A 10312-nucleotide genomic window follows, 5' to 3' on the forward strand; every position below is an offset into this window, starting at 1 on the left:
TTCGTTCGCGTCTCAGGTGCAACTGTCCGTGTAGGTGCCTTTGATGAGTACATGGAGAGTACAGTTTGGTATTTTTGTTGTTGATGGTGGTGGTGGTGGTAGTAGTAGTGGTGGTGGTAATGATGATAGTAATGATGGTGATGAGGGAGTGAGAACGGGGAAGAGAGCGACAACACCCAGATCCACCCCGCAGAGGAACTGTCGTGAACAGTATCACATGGCCTCGTTTCACGAGATTTGGGACTGATTCAGAACATCTCTGAATTAATCGGAAATCACACAATTTACACATCCGCTTCTTGCCTTCAGATAATGAACGTTTCTTGTAACTAGCTACGTTCAGGACGAGTCCAACTGCAGTGGCGCGATCTTTGCTACAGAAACCAGTGACTTGGATCATTAAACGATACGAATTAGTTGTCGCCCTAACAGATATCAACCGTTCCTATGGGAGAAACCTGATCGCCATTTAGACATAAGCTTAGGTTCACTTATCACTTCATCGCTAGCGTATATTATTGTCACACACTTCCACGAGCAATGGTAATTTTGTCCTAACTAGGCATACGAACTGCCCGCTGTTTGCGACCTTACAACCCAGCAGTGTCTGATTAGGCACGCAGTTCTCGTAATTAGAGGGCAGAGAGGCGCCATTCGGCAAGTTTTACATCGTGTTGTGGCGTGTTTGCATCGGCAGTGGACACTCAGCCTGCACTGCGGGTCGTAACGGCTGTAGAGGCTTTTCACGGTCTCTGCGACACCTACCGCGCATTGAACCGGTAGTTTTGACCCACTGAGCTAGGTCCGTAGCTCTAATAAATAATAAACAATCGTAACGATTTACCTATAATAAGATTTTTTAAAATATACACGGCTGGCCACTTAAACTGCTACACCATGAAGGTGAACTGCAACAAACGTCAAATTGGCACTTAATGGACAAGACGGTTGGATTTGCAAATGCCGGCCGCGGTGACCGGAACCGCGAGACTGCTACGGTCGCAGGTTCGAATCCTGCCTCGGACATGGATGTGTGTGATGTCCTTAGGTTAGTTAGGTTTAAGTAGTTCTAAGTTCTAGGGGACTAGTGACCCCAGATGTTAAGTCCCATAGTGCTCAGAGCCGTTTGAACCATTTGATTTGCAAATGATTAGCACCAGTCTGTATAAAAACAAAGATTATGCAGCGGGTTCCTCAATCATAAACCTTATATGCACGTTGGTTGTTTGTCAGAACGTCGTGTTATGCCTCGAGTAAAACGGATAAACGTCTACCAGCACTTCTCGCAATTCGAAAGCTGTAGGACCGTGTGGCATCGAGAATGCGGTTTATCGTTTCGTGACGTTGCTACGCACGTTGAATATGACATCGATGGGTTCAAGTGTGCTATACTCAACACGATGCTTGATCCAAGAGGCCCATCGAGACTAACCCCCCCCCCCCCCTTTCCCCGCTATGACAGACTTATTGTTCGCTCGGTTCTGTAGGATCTTACAGCCACGACACGTAACTTTAGACAGGAAATGGGCTTGTTTACTGTAAGACAAGCATTTAAACAGCCAGTATGATGATGTATGGAACACTACGGAATGTTACCAAGGCTTTCATTGACACAAGAACAGTATAGGCGCGTCGGCGGTGGTGTGCTCAGAGACAGCACTGGACGGAGGAGTGCTACCACGTCGGCTTTTGGGACTTGTGGAGGCTCCGAGGAGAACTAACGTTGCCAGACTACACACTTCATCGCCATTCTGGCCCAGCACCTTGCGTGGTAGTATCGGGTGCTATTGAATACAAAATGTGATCGACTATGCTCCTCATAGTCGGTGCTTTGGAGAGAAGCCGTTACGTTTCTGACTTATCAAGGACAGTGGCTGTGCCTATCTTAGAGCGCTCCGTGACGTTATCTTTCAACAAGATAACGCAACACCGCATATTATCAGTGGTGTCCTGCCCTACCTCGATCTGTGTGTTCCACTGTTATCGATAATTTTTTTTTCTGTTTTACGCAAAAACTTGTAAAGGAAGAAAATATGGAAAGAAGAAAGAAGATTAGGATTTATCGACGTTTCTAAGACGAGGTCGTTGGAGACAGGACAAATGTTAGGACTGAGGAAGGAAATCGACCGGCTCCTTTTCAAACGAAAAATTCTGGTATACACCTTACGCCATTTAGGTAACTCACAGATCATCTATACGTGGACGGACAGATGAGTATTTGGATCTTGTACTCCAAAATGTGGTCATCGTAAGGTTGCAAGCTTACAATCGTCTGGTTCTAATGAACGCAGCGTGCCTGAATAATGTCATGTTACAAGATGGCGGTGACAGTCTATATATGCAAAGAAGAGTGTCCGTTTATTTATTAGTAATTCATACAAAATTACAATTTTATTCCGATCTTGATGGAATTTTGCACATTTTACCTTCAAGACAAGAGGAATACCACTGTCTACATAAGATTTTGCAATCTGACTTGAAACAATGTATGTAATATGTAAAAGGGAAAGGCTGTTATCAAAAATTTTAAAGCTCTTGGCCGATTTACTTCACATTTCTACACGATCCGCTAATGAACATTTGGACGGGCATAGTCTATGTATATTTTGTAATATACACAATATATAAATAAATATTCAAAACAAATTTAAAGGAGAAACGTTGTTACCAAACGTCTCGAAAAGTTCTTGATCAATTTACCTTAAAGTTTTTGGCCGATTTATTTCAAATTTCGACATTCAGATGAAAGAATGAAGAAAATTAATGATAAATTAAATACCTAACGAACGAAATCTATCGTGGTGAAATGACTACAATTCTTATAGCGGGAATAAATTACAGCGGCAATACCCGTCTTGGAGATAAGTACCATCAAACACCACCAGATAACTGGACGAGTGATAGCTCGAGAATTTGACAGAAACATGATTGTCAACTCTTATTTTATTGATTATTTGCTGTTGTTAGATATGACATATAACCTAGAAGATTCACAATTATTTTTATCCTTAAAATCCACAGGGTCATACAAACGCTTAGGCAGGTCGTGGATATAGTGTCAACTGAAGTCACTAGATTGTGGGCCTATCAAAAGATCGAACAGAACCCAGTGTTTCCGAACTGAGACGTAAATTATTCTAAGAGTACAAATGTTGCTCAAACATAGCCCTATATTAAACAATGGAAACTGAGCTGAAGCAGTAGAAGACGAATTCTCCAAAAACACAATGCGATACTTATAGCAAAATGTAACAACAGATGGCGCAATTAGTCACCTTATTATACAGGTGCAGACGTATTCGTCGCATTCTGTTGACGCCTACTGACTCAACTATGGTCTTCGATTTAAAGCGATTGCAGTTTCCCATACAGCTTGCATTCGCCATGAGTATGAACAAGGCACAGTAGCAATTACTTTGTGTGGCAGTTATTAAAGATCCCGGGCAACGACGGGCACTGAAGCTAGTTTTATTAAAAATGACACTCTAGCGAAGATAGTCTGGTACATACTGAGGAGGGTGTTGCGTTTTGAGGCAGCATCTAGTACTACCGTTTAATATAAGTTAAGCTAGATACTAAAAGCATTTTCGTTCGCTCTTCGAAGAAGGATATATTGGAGACAGGGCACAAGCTTAGGCTGGGGAAGGTAATTGGCATGTTTTTTTAGAAAGGAAACATCACGGCATAGGTCTTTACTGATTTATGGAAGCGATGAAAAACCTAAATAGAATGCATTCAGGAAACTATCCAGCTTCAATCGAAGACGAAGAGTAATTTCAGGTGAAAAGTTATACTCAATCTTTCTAAATTGATGATATCTCTTCGAGACTGCAGCCAGTTGTCATCTAATAATCAGGATGCAACAGGATCCATGAATTTTCCAATAATTACACAGAACCGCAACTGTTAAAACAGAAACGAAACGATCATCGGGCGCGACTCAAACATGATACGACTGTTAATGTTCCCCAGGTGGTTAAATTAAACTATCGCTACTTGAGAAGGACCCCATGAAAAACGAGTGACCGTAAGGGAATGAAACTTCTTGGAAACATTTGTAAGTACATGCGGAAGACAAATAACGAATAAACAATTAAAAGAAATAAATTTTAATTTCCACAAGAGAGGGTTCGAATCTGGTGATCTTAGGGGGTTAAGCGGTTTGGACCGATCGGACAGTGATTCAGTTCTCTCGAAATGTTTTACAGTGTAATCGAGTGACCTCACGAGCAATGTGAGTTGGAACTCCATCATGCATCAAAACACTTGAGTTCAGAGCACCTCTATCTTGTAGAGCAGGGATCACACGTTGGCGAAGCAGATCACAGTAAGCCACGCCGTTCACAAGTGCATTTCCTTGGGGCTTGGGCTCTGAGTTCCTCAAAGAAAAATGGACCAATGAAGTACTATGCCGTGAAGCCACACCATACAGTCAAGCCCTCACTATGCAGGGGAAATTCATGAACGTTCGTTGGCGGTGACGATAGCCAAATTCTTCAATTGTAAGTCTTCACTGCCCCAATCAGCGTAAAGTATGCTTCATCATAGCACAAAATGTTCCAAGGCCACATGTCATCAACCTTAACGCTTGCAAGAAAAATGAGAGCGAAGTCTACTCGAATTGTCTGCGTCGCGTGACAAAATGGTTCACATGGCTTTGAGCACAATGGGACTTAACTTCTGAGGCCATCAGACCCCTAGAACTCAGAACTACTTAAACCTAACTAACCTAAGGACATCACACACATCAATGCCCGAGACAGGATTCGAACCTGCGACCGTAGCGGTCGCACGGTTCCAGACTATAGCGCCTAGAACCGCTCGGCCACCCCGGCCGGCCGCGTGACAAAAGTTCGTGAGGAATGTGAAGTTTGTACGGATAACATTTCGCAGTTGTTCGCAACACTTTTTGAAAGAAGAGCCTCGACAAAATTTCCGCTGGCTGTAATGAACAGCATTTGTCTTTAAAATTGGAAAAATCTAAAATAATGCTTATAACAATGTAAAAAACCGTACAGCATCTGATACCAGATTAGTTCTGAACACCTGAAGCACGTCACTTTACTTAAATATTTTGGGGTAATACTAAGAAGTGACATGAAATGGGCCAATCATGTCAATTCAGAAATAGGGAATGATGATGGTATACTTGGATTAGGGTTCTGTGAAAGTATTTTGCGTCTGTAAAAAAAATCACAGAAAATGCGCCAGTGTGACGTATTCTAGAGTATCACTCCCTATCAAATAGGCAGAACAGGAGATATCGAATGTTTTTTTTTTTTTCAAAGTATAATTAGTTGTCAGCTGCACTACTAAAATAATGTAATGCATTTAACAGGGTTCGACAGATTAATGTGTTATAAAATATTTCAGTAGTGCAGCTGACAATTGTATACATTTTGGAAAAATACATACCACAGTTGGTTAAAAAAGGGCAGCTATGAACAAAATCGTAGATACCAATAAATTGAGAGATGGACAACTAGTATCGCAAGAGTTCGGTACAATCCACACGAATGTAATAGAGACGCTCGGGGTCCTTAAATGCTAATCTATAAAGGCGATATTGTTCTAGCGAATCCTGTTGGATAAATTTGTAGAAGCAATATTCGTAAATGAACTATCGCTTATCGCGAGAGCAAGATGAGAGATTAGAGCGCACGCAGAAGCATATAAACTGTCATTTCCCTTTTTCTCAACATGCGAATGGATTGGGACATAAAATTGCTAATATTGAATAGAATACGCTTTGCCATCCAGTGTACTGTGGCTTGCGGAGTATATATGTAGATGTAGGTGTAGGACAGCCGGTCCTCCCGCCTGCGAATCCATTGCCTAAACACTGGGCCAGTTCACCAACGCACATCAATTAGACAAGCGAGTGATAGGTTGGCATTGCTAAATTGTAGTAGACTCGGAGGTCATCGGATTATGGTGCTATTGCTCACTGCTAAGAGCAAATGTGGCAGGCACAGTTTCTCGGCTACATCGACTATCAGAATGTATGCAAGGCAGGACAGAAGTTTGTTAGCTACAGTGCCAGGCATCCAATGATACTGTAGAGTCCTAAACTAAAATTTGGTGGACTGCAGACTGTTTTTCAAATAATGGGAGTTGTCCGAATAAGATTAACGAGAATTTCAGTATCCGCTATAGGCAAATAACGTCATTGCCTCTTGCTCACTGTCAGTAATGTGTGCTGTTTTAATGTGTTATATCGGTTCTAACCCATTTAAGCATCTTGTGGAACAGAACTTGGATGACAGACATCGTGAGTCGTGGTGTGCCAGCGCCTAGGCAAACCTTGAGCAGGAGTTTTCAGTTGGTGCGAAACGTGGAGAACGAGATGGAGACAAGAAAGGACAGCTCGGGAAACATGCAGTCTTGCATTATTTTGTTGAAAGATAATGTCGAGAGGCCTCGAAGACAGAGCACAGCCACGCGCACTAACACATCAGAAATGTAACGACTGCATTCCAAACGGCGTCATTGTGAACCTGATGTGATCATGTTTTGTACCTAATGCATCCCATATCAAGTCTATCTCTGCTGCCCGTCAATGGAATGCGCAACAGAGATCGTTGTGATGACTGTCTGTAAAGCTCCAGACGTCGTCTCACTGTGGTTTCTGGTCTCGCTAGTAAACCCATTTCCTGACTCAAAGTTTGTGAAGTGTCTTTACACGCCTACACGGCCGTGCGAACAATATGTATGTCCTCTCGGGTGCTAATCGGGTGGGGCTGTTGACATCTTGCACGCCACTGAGCACAGCCTCCTTCAAACCATCGACTCCAAATTCGCTTGACAATTGTCAGAATCCTACCAGTGCGAGCTGCTGTATCTTGAAATGAAAAACCAATGTTTCGATATAGCGCGATCTTGCCGCTGTCTAATTTCGCTTCGTGATGGCAGACGTTTCTTCTTCACAGACGAAGCCTGATGCCAAACAATCAACATTTAAATATGATTTCAGAGTGAGAAATCAGCAGCTAAATCTTTCCTTTTAGACAGAAAATAGACAGCGCTACTCCCACATTGTTCGTGCGTTTGCGCTGAAAAATTAATCATTTGCGTATCAAAGCATATAGTACTCGTACGCTTCATGCCTATTTTACGTTTTCTGCATTCCAACTACATATACATTGCGAGTTATGCGCATTCGAGTACCTACTGTACAGGGTGTTCGGAAATTCCCGGTGCAAACTTATAGGGCTTGTAGAGGAGAGCGAGTACATAATATTTTCAACAGGAATCCGTCCGCCCCGGTAGCTGAGTGGTCAGCGTGACAGACTGTCAATCCTAAGGGCCCGAGTTCGATTCCCGGCTGGGTCGGAAATTTTCTCCGCTCAGGGACTGGGTGTTGTGTTGTCCTAATCATCATCATTTCATACCCATCGACGCGCAGGTCGCCGAAGTGGCGTCAAATTGAAAGCCCTGCACCAGGCGAACGGTCTACCCGACGGGAGGCCCTAGCCACACGACATTTCCATTTCAACAAGAATCCATGTCCTGAGAAGCCATCCAACGACACTACAGAGCCTCAAAGTTACAGGCGCCGGTCCCTGTAAACCTCTATGTGTAAAAGGAAATGTCCTAACTGATCCATCATCGCCCAACCCAAACCGCTAAGGACAGAAACTTGAAATTTGGAGAAGGTGCGGACCTTATACTGTAGGCGTTGTTTAAGAAGGGATTTTTAGAAATCCCACCATAAGGTAAAATAGGGGATGAAGAGGTTTTTGAAAAATGTCGCTAATAATGCAATTTTGAAGTTAGACCTATGAAAACTGGTATTTGGTTTAAGCAGTGGGTGAAAGCTTTTTTTGAAAATATATCGTTATTAAAGAACAACTAGAGTATTTTTAAAGCTATATCTATGAACACTGGTATTTGACTTCTCGGTTACAAATAAAAAATACGTGTTTCAGTATTTGTGGAAATTGAATCCCTAACAGGGTGACATAAGGGGTGAAATTTTTTATAGAAATATTATGAAAGCATTTTTAAAGCTAAGTCTATTTAAATGTAAATTTGGCTTCTCAGCCGTAAATTAAAAAAAAAAGTGTTTCACTGTTTTTGGACATTCAGCTCCTATGGAGGTGAAACGGGGGATGAAAATTTTTATGGAAATACTTAGCTAAATCTATGAAAATTTATAATTTGGCTTCTCTGTTAGAAATAAAACGTACGTATGCCACTATTTTTGCAAGTAGGGGATGAAACATTTTATGAAAAATTTTTCGCAAGACATGCTTAAAGCTAAATCTTTGAAAACTGGTGTTTGGCTTCTTGGTTAGAGATGGAAAAACACATGTTTCACTGTTTTTGGAAATTTAATCCCTCAGGGGGTGAAATAGGGTCAGACTGATTCACTGACTCATTGTCTCCCAGCCGAAACCGCTAAGGATGGAAAGTTTGGAGAGGTTGTGGATCTTATACTGTAGGCATCGTTTAAGAAGGGATTGCCCGAAATTCCACTCCTAAGTGGGTGAAACAAGGGATGAAAGGCTTTTTGAACGAATGTCACTATTAAGGGAATTTTGAAGCTAAAACCACGAAAACTGGTATCTGGTTTCTCAGCCAGAACATAAAAAATACGTGTTACAGCATGTTTGAAATTCAACCACTAAGGGAGTAAAATACTGTGGGGAAGTTTTCTTGAAAATAAGTAATTATTGAAGAACTAGTAAAGGAATTTGGCCAACAGCTTTGCCGCAGTGGTAACACCGGTTCCCGTCAGATCACCGAAGTTAAGTGCTGTCGGGCTGGGCTATCACTTGGATGGGTGACCATCCCGTCTGCCTAGCGCTGTTGGCAAGCGGGGTGCACTCAGCCCTTGTGAGGCAAACTGAGGAGCTACTTGATTGAGAAGTAGCGGCTCCGGTCTCGTAAACTGACATACGGCCGGGAGAGCGGTGTGCTGACCACATGCACCTCCATATCCGCATCCAGTGACTCCAAGGGCTGAGGATGACACGGCGGCCGGTCGGTACCTTTGGGCCTTCATGGCCTGTTCTGGAGGTGAGAGTTAGTAAAGGAACTTAATGCTGCATCTATGACAACTGGTATTTGACTTCCCGGTTAGAAATAAAAAACAAGTCTTTCAGTATTTCTGGAACATCAGCCCCTAAGGAAGAGCAATAGGAGATGAAAATTTTTAAGAAAATATTTCGTAACATTAAAAAAATTTTAAAGCTAAATTTATGAAAATTGGTATTTCACTTCTAGATTAGATATAAAGAAATATTCGTTAGCCGATGAAAGTTACTATGGAAATATTTCCACAAGAACGCAAAACGCGTGCTTAACAAAAACTCTATACTTCACCTACCAAAATCGCTTTTTTGTCAGAAGTACTTTCGGAAAAGACAATGAATATGTATACGATTAAATTTTTACATGATTATAGAGTAAAATGAGATCCTTGAAAAGCAATTATTAGTTGTGTAAAGCTCTCTGAAAGTGTTTCTCCTTGAAAAACTGATTCCATTCCATAACAGAAAATAATAAACTGGTTATTACCGTTAGTTGGTTGGTTGGTTGGTTTGGGGAAGGAGACCAGACAGCGTGGTCATCGGTCTCATCGGAATAGGGAAGGAAGTCGGCCGTGCCCTTTCAGAGGAACCATCCCGGCATTTGCCTGGAGTGATTTAGGGAAATCACGGAAAACCTAAATCAGGACGGCCGGACGCGGGATTGAGCCGTCGTCCTCCCGAATGCGAGCCCAGTGTCTAACCACTGCGCCACCTCGCTCGGTTATTACCGTTACTTATGCCATTTCACGTTACTGTATAAACTCGCGTTTGAGTGAGCAGTAGGTACGGAGACACACAAATAAAAAACCTCAACATTTTGTAATAGATTATTTTCACTTAACTGCGTTAAGTGATGTAACTATCTAATTCACCAACCAGTCCACCAATTTTCGCAGCACACATAACACAAGAATACAATTTTTTCCGTCTTGCCTTGCTTAGCGTGAAAAACTTAGAAGGTGTTGCAATTTGTGAAGAACATAAAAGTTCGAATCAATAAAAAATATATAGTCTATGCGAGCGAATCGGCGGGAGCTAAGCTAGTGTATGTATATACAGGGTGATTCTGTGACTATGTTACAAACTTTCAAGGATGACGGAGAAGTATAAATGTATCAATTTGAGGTACGGGTCCCTAGCTCGGAAACGAACAAGTCGAAAGTTACAAGCGAAAATCATTTCAATACCTCTGACAGTGGAATACACGTACCGGTGTTGTTGGAGCTTAGAATGTAGGGAAATGTGTAGTAAACATGGGTTCTAAAATGTTACGAGCA

General features: G+C 42.1%; 1 pseudogene; it reads left to right on the top strand.

The window, feature by feature from the left end:
• The first annotated feature begins 8699 nt into the window (after window positions 1–8699).
• Window positions 8700–8817, top strand: LOC126185970 (5S ribosomal RNA; annotated as a pseudogene).
• Window positions 8818–10312: the final 1495 nt, after the last annotated feature.

Source organism: Schistocerca cancellata, chromosome 4, assembly GCF_023864275.1.
Source record: "Schistocerca cancellata isolate TAMUIC-IGC-003103 chromosome 4, iqSchCanc2.1, whole genome shotgun sequence".
NCBI lineage: Eukaryota > Metazoa > Arthropoda > Insecta > Orthoptera > Acrididae > Schistocerca > Schistocerca cancellata.